The following is an 18,279-nucleotide window of genomic DNA, read 5'->3' on the forward strand; positions in this document are numbered from 1 at the left end:
ATCACAATTAATAAGGACTAAAACTACATAGATTCAATACGTACTACTTGTATTTTTTCTATTATAAATATAAAATAATACAATGCGGAAAAGGAAAAACACAAGACACCAGAAGTTTGGTTAACGAGAAAAATTTAACTTGTAGAAAAACCCCAAGACCTCGTCTAGGTTTGAACATCAAACTGTATTAACCGTTACAGGCAATAACCTACTATTAGACTTCGGAATAAAATGTAGTTGAGACCGAATTAACCTTCCAAGCAATTCAGATGCGGTCGTGCTCCTTATGTCCATTTAACCTCACAATGATCTACGAAATTGATTCACTTAGATGGCGTCCTTTACATCCTAAGAGTTGATACCAATATTCCTCTAACAGACAAGCCTATGTGATTTATATTTAGATCGTTTATATCAAGGCTTGGAAAAAAATATTTCAAAAGACAAAGCTAGCAAACCTCACAAATCCGGAACACTTACACTCAGTTAGCTGAGAATCCTGGATTACTAACCACCTCTCAAGAACAACCTTAAACCGATCAACAAAAAAGAGTGTTAGATATCTATCATGACGAATCATAAAGTTTAAGACAAAGAGAACTTTGTGATTTCTATTTATCTCGTTCCTGATTGGAGATTGACGAAAATCTCGATAATCAATAAGAACAAGATCATGATACACGAACTATAAAGGTAAATATAGACGGACCTGGTTTCACGAATCCCTAAGTGAAGTATTTAAATCGTAAACCTCCAGGGAAACCTAGGTGTTTTTGGGTAAAAACTGATTCCGCTGGGAATGGTAAATTTGAGTGTGCCGCCGAGAAACAAATCTAAACCCTAAACAAATGCACTACAAGGGAGTACTTTAGATTTGAGAGATCAATTTGTACAATTCTGGCCTAAACCAAAAAATGGTCGTTCCAGACTTGCTTCGGTTACAAAGTGAAAGAGAAGGGTTGATCTTAGGGAGGGAAGCGAAGAAGGTGTTGATATCAAAATATTGAATTTTGAGGGTGTGGCTGTTTTATGGCTTGTATCAGAATTTCGAACTGGCTTGCGGAATGTAAGCTATCAGTTTTTGGTGTTTATCTAGATACTTGTGTTGATAACCAAAACTCTGTTGTTGGTCGAAATAGGTTGAAAGCATATTTATACAAGTCATTGAGCACCCCTGATCTCGTAGGAAGTGGAGATAGTTAAGTAGTGGAGAAGTGGGATTGTGCAGAAGCGGTTTACCATCACGTTCCCATTGTGAGCGGAAACTGGTCAGTTTTACACCCACTATTATCTCACTGCTATTTAACCGTCCGCTCTTTCCTGACACTTTCTTGTAATGGGCGCGTTGCACGCCGCACGCTGTAAACCGCCAGACCAATACCCTGATGAGTATCCCCCCGTTTTGTGACATGTTTGATGTCTCGAGTGTTTCGTGGAAAATATGCAACAAGTTGCTGAGTAGGTCTAATGTACAAGACCTAGTTATTCTGACCAATCGCACGCAAGCTAGGCGGCATAATGGCATAGTGGCACCTGCATAGTGGCACAATGGCATAGTGGGGACCGCATAGTGGCAAAGTGGCGCCTTCTAATGACACAATGGCAAAGTGGAAAAGTGCGCCTACCAGTGGCACAATAGCAGAGTGGAAACTTGGTGTCTGCCAATGGCATAACGACAAGGTGGAAAGGTGGCACCTGCCAATGGGATAGTGGCGAAGTGGCGCCTGCTATATCTTGGCATATTGGTGTTAGATCCAAATATGGATCAATGATATTTGCTCTAGTTACCACATCGAACTTAATGCCTAGGTGATGCTATTTTGCATAGGGCGGCATAATGGCCCTGACCGAATTAAGGTTTGGCATGTCAAAACCCTAAATAGCGTGTGCGGCTATGTGGCGCGGCGACATCTTGGCAAGTCCGGCCTTGGCCGTTTTAATCAAGGAAATCATGACAAGGCCATGAATAAAAATTAGGATTTCCTTTTGGTTTAACCAAAGATATTAAAACAAGAATTATATTCTGATCAGGATAGCCTGATTAGAGTTTGAAACTCCATTAATGGTGAAGAGAGTATGAGCCAAATTGGACTCTTTTAGGCGCGTTTAATTAGTTTTAGCTTTAAAGTTATTTTGTCCACGCTAGGATTTGACCTTGTGTTTCCATGATCCTAAAACATCATACAGGGATCTGTTATGGCATTGGCCATGAACAAAGAGTGAGGTAGCACGCAGCTGCGCCGTTGTGGCACGTTAGTATATCGCCTGTCGCAGGATGGCATAGCCTGCCAATTGGCACGTTGGAGCTATTTGGCAAGTTGGCTAGCCAATCGTCATGATGCCTGTGATGATCACTAGGCGCGGTTTGGGATGGCTTGTAGGCCATCTCAGCACCTTGGCGCGGATTGCTGCAGTGGTGTTGGAACATTGCTTGCAGAGGCATGGTGATGCCTATTTGGACGCGTTAGGAGCGGCTAAGCTTAATAAATCAAGTGGCCAAATCGTGCGGCCTTGATTATTTTTTGGAGACTGGATTGGGCCGTCTAGATTAGGTTCCTAATGGAATTAGGCGTATCGACCAACCAGCTTCCAACTTTCTTAAAATTATGTGTGGCGGGTTTTGAGCGATCTGATTGGTCGATGGCAAAAAGAGGGGGTCCGGCAAGCAACATGGGGTCGGCCTCATTCCAAATGTGTGTGGCGCATTTAGAGCGACTTGATTGGTCGATGGGAAAGAGGGCCGACAAGAAATGTGGGGTCGGCCTCATTCCAAATGCGAGTGGCGCATTTAGAGCGACCTGATTGGTCGATGGGAAAGAGGGCCGTCAAGCAATGTGGGCCGACCTCATTCTAAATGTATGTGGCGCATTTAGAGCGTCCTGATTGGTCGATATAAAAAGAGGTTTGCAAGGGCAACATGAAGCGTGGCCAGCGGCCACAGGCGGCGCCTGTTGGAGCGGACCGGCCAGTTATGTGGCGTGGCCGCGCCTCTTTTGTTGTCGCTCCCATTTCCCACAGTTCTTCTTTATTTCTTGTTTTTTGGTAGGACTTTGCTCCTACTAGCTCCATGGCGGATTAATTCCCAGCTTATCTAGGTTTGGCCTCGACCAATAGGGTTCGAGATATTTGCACAAGGTGCAAAAGACCTAATGTTTGCACATTAATTAGGCCGAAAACTTGAATTTTGTGAGTTATCACAAAATTGAACAAATTGAACAAATTTTGTATGTTGACACGAAATTCTTTTATTCTCATAGAGCAGTTAGCGCGTCTTCTGATTGAGCATTTTCATGCAGACCTTAATTTTGATATTTCGGGAAATTCGTGTTATTCAGCTACGAGTGAACACTAATTGTCACGTCATACCAATACTAAGGATTCAGCTGGGGAACATAGCATAGCAAAATACTCAATAAACCATGCATTAATGAGTAATGCAGGCGAGAGTTTACAGAATGTTTGGGATTGTTGCTACATGCACCATTCTGAATAAATATACTGAGTTGCTCAATACATGTGTGAGTAGAGAGGCCCGGGCACTCATTACTTTTAAATGGCTCAGTCCTTTTACAGACGTTGCATTAAATGTAGGGTTTTACATTTTTAGCCCTGAACTAAAAACCACCATCAACATTAAGTCCCCTGCTTAGTACGTAATAGTGACATTGTTGCGGGGTAAGCACTAGATGGTGACAGACAAAGATAAATATCGAAAAGGCAAGACATGTAGAGGTTACCAGGAAAAGTTCGACCAACCTTTGGCAGCAAGTACGAGCGGCTGGTGATCTTTGTACTGGTACGCTGCTAGCTTGGCCACGGAGCATTGCAGGTTGAGCGACTGGCTTGGCTACGGAGCGTTCCAGGTTGAGCGCCTAGCTTGGCTACAGAGTGTTGCAGGTTGAGCGGCTGTTCTGGCTACGAAGTATTACAGGTTGAGCGGCTGGTGTTCCTCGTGCTGGCGCGCTGCTGGTTCGGTTATGGAGGTTGGTGCCATAGAACGTTGGCGCTGCGGTCCCAGCTGCCTTCTTCCGTGCATGGTCCAAAAGGAAAACCCTCCTCTACTCGAATTCCAAAAGAGCTATGCATATAAAAGGGTGTGCTAACTTCCTCCCCTTTTATTATTCGCTCGTTTGCTTCTTGTGTTCGTTTGCAGCAGCTCGATCATAGGCGTGCCAATCGTTAGCGACAAGGTAAGTTCATCTTGTCTTCGTATTTTAGATGTGAGTGTAATATACATGAGTAGTTTATCAATCTTAGGCATTTAGCTCGGTGTGAATGACTTTCTTTGTTAGTGACGTCAACGGCAACAAAGCAATCTCCAATAGTTATAATCAGCAGCAAGGCGAGCTAGGAGAACTCAAGGTAGGTGCTCTTTTCTATTTTGTGCATGTAGCCACCCAACAGTACCATCGATCTTCTCCAGAATGTGTAATAAGGTTCTGACTCCAGAAGAATGAGCATCTAACCTCTCCAGTGGATTTCAAAATTTACCAAACTCCATTGCACTCCTGGGATGGATGGATGAAATATATGCTCGGCAATGATCATGTCAGGGCTAATCTTGGAGAGTGTAGCTGCGTTGTTGATCCGTCCTTGACTTTAAGTTATTTGGTGTCTAGACTGCTGAGCCGGTGTCTGGAAGGCTTATTTTTGCCTTTCTGATTGCGGTGATGATATGTTGTGGATGCTTGTATGGTCGAAATTTTCCGGAAACGCTGGGTGAAGTAGACGAGCTGAGAGGCGTTCCGTTGCCGACGTGCTGCTATCAAGTCTTCAAGGACTTTATTCCAAGAGACATCCTTTGAACCATCTTCTGAATCTTGGACTAGTGTATCAAATGGGATGCGATGAGTAGTCCCCAGTTACACTTCTGTCTGGTCATAGATCCGATGTCGTGGCCGGATATGTGAATATCTCCGCGGCGTGCTTTTGGAGTCTTCGATGTACGTGTACGGCTTCATGTTGAGAAATTCCGTGGCTTGTAAAGCTTCAACAGTGACGAAGTTGACATCAGAAATAACCTGGTTGAGGGAAGTGAATGCACCCCATGTTGGTAGTTCCCATGTGTAATTATCCTGAGCCTATTTTTTCGTGGAAGATGTGATTTTACTGCATTCGATGGTAAGGTGGTGATTGCGTGTAAACCACTAAAACTGAAGGAGGCTTCAGTCCCCAAGTGTAGGCTACTTTGATTGTATCACCTTGAATCCACGCCTATGGGATTTGATACAAGCTTATTGTACTCTCCTGGATGCGCTGCTGGGATGCTTGGAAAATCACATGGACGAAATATTTTGAATAACAAAGAGGTAGAAATGAGAGAATTATGTTGTTAATCGTGGCTCCCCCTGTTTCTTCAAGAAAAATGTTTCCGCCGCGTGTATGGAGTTATCTCATGAATCTTTGATTGTTTTCGGGGATGGACTGCGATGAGCAGCCCCCAGTCGCACTTTTCTTTAGTTACTGAAGTTGTTTTCTCTGAGTAGGCTTGGGATCCGTCGCGGCCTCGTAAAGTGTTGCAGGCGCCTTCCAGACAGATAAGTGATGATATCCTTACTCTACACCTTTGAAGAGTAGATGACCTCGTCGTGGCTATGACTTTTTGGTTGACTGTGTCTTCTGAGCTTTGACAGTGAAGGGATTCCATGTAGAGCCTCAGTCCCCAAGTGTGGTTTACATGTTTCTATCTTGTATGGTCGGTGGGTTGACCATGATAAAGATATCACCATCTTGCATCCGTACTGGTGACTCTATTACTTCTTCCATGTGAAACTAAAATATGGAGAAGTACAAATTACCTTTGTAGTGGTTGTTGCTGTGGTGAAGCTCTGTCTGGTATCAACAAACGAGCAGCAAAGGTTCTTGGCAGCAACTTGGCTGGATGTGATTACAATCCTTGACAGAGAGGAGTGTGGCGTCTACGACACGATCCTTGGCAGGAAGGAGTGGCGGCTACGGGCACGAACCTTGGCAGGAAGGAGTGGCGGCTATGGCACGATCCTTGGTAGGAAGGAGTAGAGGCTACGGCACGATCCTTGGCAGGAAGGAGTGATGGCTATGGCGCGATACGATCCTTGGCAGGAAGGAGTGGCGTGGAGACTGCGGACTCTGGTAACACGCAAGGATTTTCTTGGACATTATGGCCCAAAAGAAGGATTCCTTCTTTTAATATAACTCGTGTCGGTGAGGTTATTTCTTCTTATCCTTATCTTTTTTTCGGCGAAGTAGTTCTTCCATGATTCTCTGCGTGTGGAAGCTTGCCTATTGTTGCTTGCCTGCGACCTTGGTGTATTGACCTGATGAAAATTTCAGATTCGTGTATTCTTGCCAAAACGGCCTCAAAATCTTTGTCCGATATTGGAATGAGGTGATTGACCCCTCATTCTTTTGCTAAGAGGAAAATCTAACTTTTTCAAAAATAATTTATTCATTTGGAATCCGTTTGGTGGGTGAAAAGTACCTGGCACCGAGAATTCAGAACTTTTCAGGAAGACTTAAGTAGGTTTTCAGCTGTCACGTAGTCGAGAGTTTCGACTTCCATTTATAGCTAATTCATAGGATTGATGTGCCCTTTTAGTATGTCGTAGAAGACTTCCATACGAATCATTTGGTATATGTATCACTCCCAGATTCTTCACTAATTAGCACGAGTTTCAATTCTTCCGGAGGCCAGTGTAAAAACGTTTCTGACGGAGTTCTTGCAAAACGACCCGTAACCTTTCTAAACCACATGCCATGTCCGTGGGTAACGTTGCTGATGAGGTGTCTCTCTTGGTGAGTTATCTGTTGATGTGTTAGCACCAGCAGTATAATTGGAAATCGAAGGCTTCAATTCTGGACCTCTTGACGTAGTCATTGAGATGCTTATTATTTTGCTGGAACATCCCGGTGTAGGTCCTTCCGGTAGGAAATTTGGAGAACTCTTCAGCATTACCCGCTTCCCATGGCAAAGAAAATATGGGAAACGTGGATCCTTTTGGTGCAAAAACTTCTCGAATCTTCTTATGCGTGAAGTTATCTCGACTGCGGATTCTTTCCTGACATGATGGTGCGGGCACTGTTATCTTCTTGAGGCTGCTCTCTTGACGTGTTGGCTCCAGTAGATCTGAAGATTTCCCGGGCTTGCTCTTGATTGGGTCGGCATAATAGGCGAACCCCTATGAATTGTTTGAAGATGTGTTAAGCCTCCTTTGTTATTGTAGATGTACTAATTCCCAGAATTTCGCCATGGTCTGGATCTACACATTTTGTTGATGAAGTGATAGCGACCATAAAATGGTAGTAGTGGTGGAATGGAGATAGACCCTTGCTTTTGTGATATCTGCAGGTGCCTTTCTAGGACTCCGCTGGTGTTGAGGTTTGTTGTCGACTATCTCCATACTGGAACAACGGTTATGCGAATCTTCCTTTTATCTCCCTGAGTGTGGACCCTGGAGACATTAATATCGGTGATAAATTTGAGGCCTTTCCGTCTTCCTCCATATAACACTTATGGTGTTGCAGATGTGGCTGCTCTATTCGGACCTCGAGAGAAGCCATTGTGCCCTCCTAAGTAGTAATCACGTCTTCATGTGTCTTCATGCGGCTTTATGGTCCTTTCATCTGGGAGATTTACTGGTGCTCAACTATCCAAGGAATTTCCAGTAGCATTGCTTGAAATAACATTTTGTGAAGCTTCTTAGCGAACGGAACACCGGAATTGAAATAGGTTGTTGAACCTAAATTGAGTTTAATGATTGAATTGGATCTAAGATCCACCCTTTTGAAATTGAGAAAAATGGAATGAATCCTGAGAAACTTATTTTGCAACCGAGAGATTAATCTCCCACTGTGTCGCCAGTTGTTTTGGGATAAAAACTGATTCTGCTGGGAATGATAAATTTGGGTGTGCCACCGAGAAACGAATCTAAACCCTAAGCAAATACACTGCACGGGAATAATTTAGATTCGAGATATAAATCTGTACATTTCTGTCCTAAACCAAGAAATGGTCGTTCCAGACTTGCTTCGGTCACAAAGTGAAGGAGAAGGGTTGATCTTAGGGAGGGAAGCGAAAAAGGTGTTGAGATCAAAATATTGAATTTTGAGGGTGTGGTTGTTTTATGACTTGTATCAGAATTTGGAACTGTCTTGCGGAATGTAAGCTATCAGTTTTTGGTGTTTATCTAGATACTTGTGTTGATAACCAAAACTCTGTTGTTGGTCGAAATAGGTTGAAAGCATATTTATACAAGTCATTGAGCACCCCTGATCTCGTAGGAAGTGGATATAGTTAAGTAGTGGAGAAGTGGGATTGTGCAGAAGCGGTTTACCATCACGTTCCCATTGTGAGCGGAAACTGGTCAGTTTTACACCCACTATTCTCTCACTGCTATTTAACCGTCCGCTCTTTCCTGACACTTTCTTGTAATGGGCGTGTTGCACGCCGCACGCTGTAAACCGCCAGACCAATACCCTGATGAGTATCCCCCCGTTTTGTGACATGTTTGATGTCTCGAGTGTTTCGTGGAAAATGTGCAACAAGTTGCTGAGTAGGTCTAATGTACAAGACCTAGTTATTCTGACCAATCGCACGCAAGCTTGGAGGCATAATGGCATAGTGGCGCCTGCATAGTGGCACAATGGCATAGTGGCGCCTGCATAGTGGCACAGTGGAAAAGTGGCGCCTGCTAATGGCACAATGGAAAAGTGGCAAAGTGGCGCCTACCAGTGACACAGTGGAAAAGTGGTGCCTGCCAATGCCATAGCGCCAAGGTGGTGAGGTGGCACCTTCCAATGGCATAATGGAGAAGTGGCGCCTGCTATATCTTGGCATATTTGTGTTAGATCCAAATATGGCTCAATGATATTTTCTCTAGTTGTCACATCGAACTTAATGCATAGGTGATGCTATTTGGCATAGGGCGGCATAATGGCCCTGGACGAATTAGGGTTTGGCATGTCAAAACCCTAAATGGCGTGTGCGGCTATGTGGCGCGGCGGCATCTTGGCAAGTCCGACCTTGTCCGTTTTGATCAAGAAAATCATGACAAGGCCATGACTAAAAAAATAGGGTTTCCTTTTGGTTTAACCAAAGCCATTAAAACAAGAATTATATTCTGATCAGGATAGCCTGATTATAGTTTGAATATTACTCCATTAATGGTGAAGAGAGTATGAGCCAAATTGGAATCTTTTAGGCCGTTTGATTAGCTTTAGCTATAGAGTTATTTTGGCCACGCTAGGATTTGGCCATGGGTTTCCATGATCCTAAAAAATCATACAGGGATCTGTTATGGCATTGGCCATGAATAAAGAGTGGGGTAGCACGCAGCTGCGCCGTTGTGGCACGTTAGTATATCGCCTGCCGCGGGATGGCATGACCTGCCAATTGGCACGCTGGAGAGATTTGGCAAGTTGGCTAGCCAATCGTCATGGCGCCTGCGATGATCACTAGGTGCGGTTTGGGATGGCTTGTAGGCAATCTCAGCACCTTGGCGTGGATTGCAGCAGCGGTGTTGGCACGTTGCTTGCAGAGGCATGGTAATGCCTATTTGGGCGCGTTAGGAGCGGCTAAGCTTAATAAATCAAGTGGAAAAATCGTATGGCCGTGATTGTTTTTTGGAGACTAGCTTGGGCCGTCTAGATTAGGTTCCTAATGGAATTAGGCGCATCGACCAACCAATTTCCAACTTTACTAAAAGTGTGTGTGACGGGTTTTGAGCGATCTAATTGGTCGATGACAAAATGAGTGGGGCCGGCAAGCAACATGGGGTCGACCTCATTCCAAATGCGTGTGGCGCATTTTGAGCGACCTGATTGGTCGATGGGAAAGAGGGCCGACAAGCAATGTGGGTTCGGCCTCATTCCAAATGCGTGTGGCACATTTAGAGCGACCCGATTGGTCGATGGGAAAGAGGGCCGGCAAGCAATGTGGGGCCGACATCATTATAATTGTGTGTAATAGAGCGACCTGATTGGTCGATATAGAAAGAGGTTGGCAAGGGAAACATGGAGCGTGGTCAGCGGCCACAGGCGGCGCCTGTTGGAGCGGACCGACCAGTTTTGTGGCGTGGCCGCGCCTCTTTTGTTGTCTATTCAATTTGCCACAATTCTCTTTATTTCTGGTTTTTGGTAGGACTTTGCTCCTAATAGTTCCATGGAGGATTAGTTCCCAGCTTATCTAGGTTTGGCCTCGACCAATAGGGTTCGAGATATTTGCACAAGGCGCAAAAGACCTAATGTTTGCACATTAATTAGGCCGAAAACTTGAATGTTGTGAGTTATCACAAAATTGAAAAAAATTTAACAAATTCTGTGTGTTGACACAAAATTCTTTTATTCTCAGAGAGAAGTTAGCGCGTCTTCTGATTGGGCATTTTCATGCAGACCTTAATTTTGATATTTCGGGAAATTCGTACTACTTAGCTGCGAGTGAACACTAATTGTCATGTCATACCATTACTAAGGGTTCAGCTGGGGAACATAGCATAGGAAAATACTCAATAAATCATACACTAATGAGTAATGTAGGCGAGAGTTTACAGAATGTTTGGGATTGTTGCTACATGCACCATTCTGAATAAATATAATGAGTTGCTCAATACATGTGTGAGTAGAGAGGCACGAGCACTCATACTTTTAAATGGCTCAGTCCTTTTGCAGACAGTGCATCAAATATAGGGTTTTACATTTTTAGCCCTGAACTAAAAACCACCATCAACACTAGGTTAATAGTGAACGACTCTAGCAAGCAACTAGTACACATGAGTGTCAGGGAATGCAATTTCCAGTTGTTTCAGTCTCTATATTTATATACTTTCAAGACTATGGGTAGCTTTGAATTCACGCTAAGATAACTTGAGATTCAATTAAACACTTTCTCAATTTAGATGAAACTCTTGTTAGGAGTTCATGTAAGCATGTGAGAAGTTTATATTGAGAATACATAAAAGAATATATACTATGTTCCAGGGTTTTGGAACCGTGTACAATGATAGTTCTTGGCAAATATGCATTATGAACTTATAAGCATAATCGTGTTCATTGACACTCGAAACTTAAAACAGGATTCACAAACACAAAATGATTTAGTGAACATAGTTGTTTTAGAAATGTTTATGAGAATTGTAGCAATGCCAAACATATTTGTGAAAATAGTTTATGAATATCTGCTTAATTCGTACTGGGTAAGTATGTACAGGGGTATGCACTCTTATGGAGCAATTTGGAAATGCAGGCTGCTTGGGTATGCGTTATGGGTATGTGTACCCTTATCCTTCACAAGCTCAGTCCCTTCGGGTACGCATACTAGGTATGCGTACCTCCCCCATTCACGAATTCAGAACCTTATGATACGCGCACTGTGTGTGGGTACCTCCCTTGATCCGGGACTCGGATGTTTAGGGTACGTGTACTGGGTATGCACACCTCTCTATGTCCATAATCTCATAAGTTCTGAAAACTCTCTTTAAACAATTTGAAACATTCCTAATCACCATAGTATAAAATATCATTGCAAATTTTCCAAATGATCAACTTGAAATAAAAATAACTTTTGAACAATAAATTTAGAGTTGGCAACGGGTTAACCGGCACGCGGGTTGGACCTAACCCAGCCCGTTTAAGCCCATCTTGGCTCGTACCATTGACTAACATGTCGGGTTAGGGTTAACATCTCAGGGTCCGGTTTAAACGATCCGGTTTCGGACCAACCCGCGGGTTAACCACAGTGTTCTTTAAAGATAATTAATTTTAGGTTTTTATGGTAACATTTACCTCTAATATTCTCCCCTAAATCAGTTTGTAATTATCAATACTCACAATCGAAACTAACCAAAACCAAATAATAAATTTTGATCTAAAACACAAAAAAAGTTTTCTTACAGTTTCGAACTCACATATTCATACATATTCACGTAACAAGTAACATTTATAAATGATCAGATATTCAAATCCTTAATAATTAGATTTCCAAACCCATAACAAACTATAACAACCCAATTTCATAAAATAAAAAAACCAAACCTGGAAAAATAATTGATTGTTTCAATATTACTACCATCATAATATTTATAGGTGTAAGGAAAAGATACAATCTCAACATAACATGGAGCAAAGGCAGTAAAATTTTTGATACCGATCAATTTCGAAATACAAATGGGACTGCGGGACTTCAAGAGACGGTAACGAAACACATATTAGAATAATAGAAACTGAGAAGAGCGATGACTTAACGAGTGTCTAGGGTGTTTAGGATTTAAATATCGTGGATCTTATTGGGCGAAGTCTTGGAAACATATATTTTTATAGGATCCTCATATTTGATAAGTTAATCAACTTAGTGTTAACAACAAAGTTCACCTAGTATGGTGGTTAGGCAGCTTAGTCATAACCTTGATGTAGTGGTTTTGATCCCCACTCCTGACTTTTTTTTTCGTCATTTTAATTGGTTTAATGTTTAGACACCTTTCCAAAGTTCAGGGTCGACCCGTCAATCCGCGGGGTTGACCAGCCTAGGGTTAAGGTTGAGCATAATGATGACGTAGTTAAAATGGGACGGGTTAGGGTTGTAGATACAGTAAAACCTCTGTATAGGAATACTCAATAAAGAATAAACTCCATATATGAAAAAAAATAATTGTGGGTCCCAACATGGCTTATTCTTTGTAAAAATTACCTCTATATAAGAATAACTTCTCTATAAGATTATTTTTATCTGGTCCCAAGACTATAGTTATATAGATGTTCTACTCTAGTCAACCTGTAGCCCACCGAATCCGCCACAGGTTGATCCTAACCCGACCCGTTGCCAGGTCTAAATAAATTGTTCTTGACTAAGATTGTTAAGGATCTACGAACATTCATTGCTTGAATCATATTTCGAGAGTTTTAACAAGACGATCTTGACTCGAAATTTTATTTTTTTTTAATATGAAATCTACTAAAATCATACGACATAGTCTCATAAAGATATAATGGTAAATGTCGAGAGTAAGTAGGATGGTTCAGTTTTTTTACATACCTCTTTGTCGATAAAGTTCTTCAAATGTCTTCGTTTGATCTTCTGTCTGCAATCTTCGAGGGTTATTCAGTGATGTTCGATACTCAACTACCGTACTCTAATCCTAGTCTGGGACTTGACTTTAGTAGACTACAAATCAATATATAGTTTAGTGCAATTAATGTTGACAACAAGATTGAGATAGCAAAGCTTACGAGTTCGACGGAGCAGTGCTTTAACAACATGATTATGGGTAATAATTCACAAAAACTTCTGATGAGTTTAATACAGTAAATCAAAAGACAATCAAGCATGAAAGTACCACTAAAGGTAATATTAATGCAGCTACAGTGAATATCAATTGTACCCGAGGTTACACCAGTTGTTTCCGAGGTTGGTATGGAAAAATACGTAACTTCATGTTCTGATACTTTGGAGGTCGTAGTGGACTCCACGATTAAAGAAGAAACTAAAACTTTGATTAACCAAGCCGCGGATGATCTTTCGCCGAAAACTAGCAAACTAATGTTTCCCATGTTGTTGGCGCTACGAATACCGGTTACTTGAAAGGAACTTACAAGTCAAATTTATCATAAGAGAAAAAGGGAATTTAATCTCAAAAAGCACGACAGAGAATGAATCTTCTCTCAGAAGTTATTCATGTTTGCTACTATTGATACTAATAGATTTTGCATGCTAGCCATGCATACAAATAATAATGGATACGATGATTATCCATTTTTTTCATAGTGATTGAAGATACTCCAATTAAAGTGACATCAAATTCTCCTCCCTCAAACGATTTTAGTCTGTTTTGTGTGGTTTTAAGGAAAAAATGCTAAACCAATACAAGGTATTTGCTTGAAAGATCCTGAAAAGAATTTTTGGATGAAGCGCTCTGGATGACCAGATCCATACTATCGCTTTTCCGATCTTTTTTCTTTTCTTCTTTCTTCTTTCTTTAGGAGGTTCTAGCTATATGCCCCCTCTATTTCTCTTTTCATTAGTAAATTCTCCTAATGAGTTTTGTTTTTAAAAAAAAAATAAAAATAAATTTCCCAACCTTCAATTGCCTCGGTTGATGAAGGACTTCTAGAGCCAAGATTATCTGGATCCTTTGATTTGGCACTTGGTTAAGAGTATGTCACTATTGTAAAACAAGGTTTAAAAGTACAAAATCTCTCGAGTGCATCAACATCCTCTTCGGAAACTACGTCTTTATAGTTCTCGTTCGTCGAATTTTTAAATTTAAGCAAGAAGAAAAACGCAAAAAGGGTTTACGTCTTCGCTGTGACGAGATTTATAAACTAGGTCATCTAAGCTAAATGGCAGGTATGTTTTACTGTTAGAAACGAATGTAACCGATGATGTTTTCTTAATGGATTGTTCTAGCCATACAACTTGAGGACAAGTTGTGTTTCAAGGATCTGTGAATGTTGGAAACCGTTTCTATATTTAATTAGATATATTCTGGGTCCTTATTTATTTAAGCTTCCTTATTTGCTTAGAAGTTTTCCATTTATTCATTCAATTAGTCAATATAATCAAGTATTTACTTAATTTGGGATAGATTCTCCATTCAAAGGTTTAAGGTGGTTGATCGATGTAGATGACAAAATATAACATCTACAATGACAAAATATAATATCTACCAACAATTGACAATTGCACTTGTTTAAAATAATTGTTATATTTTATAAAAAAACCCACATTTGGAGAATACTCACAAATTGGGGGACACTTAGGGATGTGAGCTGCCCACTTTCTGAATTGTGTGCCTGAGGCGCTCGCCTTTGCCTTTTATTGTGAAAATATTGTCCTACTACATATATTGAATTACAAGCACCTTTTTTTTTCTTTTTTCTTTTTTTTTTTCCTGGATTACAAGCACATAACACACTTTATTAATTGAATTTTACATCATCAAGATACCGGTCCAGCAAAACCAAATTAAGCTTGTGTAACGAACTAGTTAACCAACACACCAGCCGATTAGTAGTTTCTTGCTTCATTTCATTATTAGAATAATACTACTCACCACTGATTTTCCCCACCTAACCAACAATTTAACATCATATCATCACCCACAATTTCCTCCCACAACAAGTTGATGCCACCAACCCAATTATCCCAATCACAAACCCCTAATTCATCTTCAAGACTTGAATGTGTCATATTGTTTGAAGACGAAGAAGATGTGATCGTAGTACTGTTAGTGAAGTACCACTCACCATTCTCATTTTGACTACTACTAGTGCCACCGTTACAAGTACTCAAACTTACTTGGTCATCCCCACTTGTGGTGGTTGTCTTTATGTTTGTGTTTACCCCACTTTCTCTCTCATCATTAAAGCCCATAAACCCATTTTCATCTGTATAGCCAGTACACGATAAAAGCCCATTACTACTCGTAACCCCATTCTCAAAAATAATGTTACCATTGCCGTCATTACTGCTTGGGAAAGACATTATCATCATATCTGCAGCTGCTGCCTCATCTATTGGTCCCAATACCAACATCTCTTCTTCTTTACTTTCTCTATCTTTCTTCACTACGGCACAAAACTACGCTTTCTCTCTCTGAAGACAATGGGTCCATGCTCATAATAGCACTAGTCATCACTTCTTCTCCTTCATTATTTTGCTGCATAGGAGGAATAATTGAACTTGACTTGACAAGGTTATTGTTGCTCATCACCATGTTTTTCTCCTGGTTGGCCATGTACGCTAATGCATTTTCTTTTTCAGCACTGGCCTTTCTGTCTCTGGTTGATTTTGGTATATTTGGCTTGTTTTTCTTTTTCGTGGACGTAGCTCGACTTGTTCGACCGCCTTTTTGTTTTTGCTCGCCATTCAATTTGGCTATATCCATTATGATGGGCAAGGATTGGCTGTTGCTGCTGCTCGGTCTTCTGATGAAGCTTTCAATTCTCCTGCTTAAATGAGAATTCCAGTAGTTTTTTATTTCATTATCTGTTCTTCCTGGTAGGTGACCAGCAATCAAAGACCACCTGGTAAATTCAGACCAGCAAACATAACAAATTACTCCACATAATAATATAATTATTATAAGAAACAGGAACAACATATTTGGAATCCACATTACAGTTGCCGGCAAAATTTCCAATCATGCTTCGAGGGCAAGATTGTTGTTTAACATAAAATCAATATATGTTCAAGAATTCACCCATGCTTCCCAAAAGAAATCTATCCACACATCCAAGTGGGTTGAGCTTTCATACTATTCTATTGCATCTAGGGACATATGCAAATGCAATAACTGATAAGTAAAGATAGTTTTAAGCTAAATATTACCTACTGAAATATGTTGGAGATAAAAGAAATATGATGAAGGCCTTTTCAGTTGTGATGAAAAGTAACCCCCACATCGGGCACAGTTCAGTTGTATATTTATTATTCTTTTTTCGTGATATTTCTACCGTTACAAAAATATGCAGTCAAATATCTCAAATTGTGGCTGATTTTGTGTTTACGTATACACAAGAACCCAAAATAATAATTTTGGCCCCCAAGAATGACGTTTCTTCTTCTCTGCCACCCTAATTAATTATTATGTGACTTGTAATTGCGAGTTGTCACCTTTTCAATACTCTTCCATGCATCAGATCAAGTCATGTCTTAGCTTTTCACGAAAGCTACAAGCCTACAGCAAAGCACAGACAAAAACCATACTAGTGTTTTTTAACTTTTAAAAGAAATTCATGCATGCCCCGCATCTCTATCTCTCTTTACTCCTCTCAAAAAATGAGAAAATTCCTGTGATGTGTATTCATTGTTTAGCATATTTAGTAATATCAAAAAACAAAATGCTTTGCTTTAATTTTAGCATTTTCTGGTTAAACCGGTAGAACCATGCCTAAAGTTTACTTTCTAAAATGTTAATCAGCCGTGAGTGCATAGGACTAGTCCCCTGGAAAATCAGAACAACATTTTCTTTTTAGAGAAAAGGAGGAAGAGAGAAACAAAACACAATGATGTTCATTCTAAAAACACACAAAGCCTATAAGAAAATAAAATACTATCTGTTTGGGTTCTTAATCTTGCAGTGGTGAACGAATACTGTAAACGAATGAACTGATATAATATAAATGAAGAAGCCATTAAACAAACCTGTTACCCAAAGTGTTATGCAACTTGATTATCAAATTCTCTTCATCAGCTGAAATGTTTCCTCTCTTTAAGTCTTTTCTCAAGTAATTGAGCCATCTTAATCTGCAACTCTTTCCACATCTAAGTAACCCTTCAAAAAGAAATTAAGAAAAAAACAAACATATTAATTAAAACATCCAAAAAACAAAACACACCCATCCAATCCATTATGAGCAAAATACCCAAAACCTATTAATACCCTAGTGGGTGAAGACCGAGACATGAAAAAAGAAGTGAAGAAACACAACAACTCTTAACAACCACAATTTTGCTAGAAACACCGCTGGCGAAAAACTCAGTGTGTTAGAGAGAGAAAGGTAATGAAATTAAACCTGCATTCTTTGGAAGAGACCTCCATGAACCTTCTCCGTTATGTTGAATATACTTCATCAATCTCTCATCTTCTTCCGTTGTCCATCTTCCTCTCTTCAAACCAACTTTCTCACAACATGGTGCTCTCCCCATTTCGTTAGTGAGAAAGTAAACTAGCTAGAGAAACGGATTGTGTATAATCAAGAGAGAAAAAGAAGTGGGAATTGAAGATCAAGTAAGAATGATCGCCGTGAGAGTTGAATGCGGATGAATCTTTGCCGTGGTTGTGAGTTCAGCGTCACCAAGTGAGATGAAAATTGGTCATGAAATGGAAATAGACAAAAAGGTAAACCTAAATGTTGGGGTACAGAGAGAACCTATGGTAAAGAGTTTGGATATATATATAAGACAAAAATATGGCACTTCACATATAAAGGACATTTAAACCCAATCATCTTCAAACACGTGGCGAGCATGCGAAGGATTTAGGAATGACTAAATCATCAAATATTCGATGCTGTGGTGGCTCTTCGATTGTTGATCCTCGTGTGGGTAGTATGAAATGTTTGACTCTCTTGTATACTCGTCAATCAAACCTTTTTGACTGTTTTTTTCTTTTCCTTTTTTTTTTTATATATTACGGAAAAAAGAAACATTTACAAAATAACTAGATTCACATAAGAAGTGTATTTCATGACATCACTAAACTCGCGAGAGAGACTCGGGCTCCGGGCAGATATTTTACGTTTCTTTCATCCAACGCACGGTATAAAAGTAAATTTTTGGAGGAGAAGAAAACCCGTGCCACGTTGTAT

At 40.5% G+C, this 18,279-nt stretch overlaps 1 pseudogene; it reads right to left on the reverse strand.

Moving 5' to 3' along the window:
- Nucleotides 1-14,809: 14,809 nt before the first annotated feature.
- Nucleotides 14,810-17,837, reverse strand: LOC113358185 (annotated as a pseudogene).
- Nucleotides 17,838-18,279: the final 442 nt, after the last annotated feature.

This window comes from Papaver somniferum, chromosome 3, assembly GCF_003573695.1.
Source record: "Papaver somniferum cultivar HN1 chromosome 3, ASM357369v1, whole genome shotgun sequence".
Taxonomy (NCBI): domain Eukaryota; kingdom Viridiplantae; phylum Streptophyta; class Magnoliopsida; order Ranunculales; family Papaveraceae; genus Papaver; species Papaver somniferum.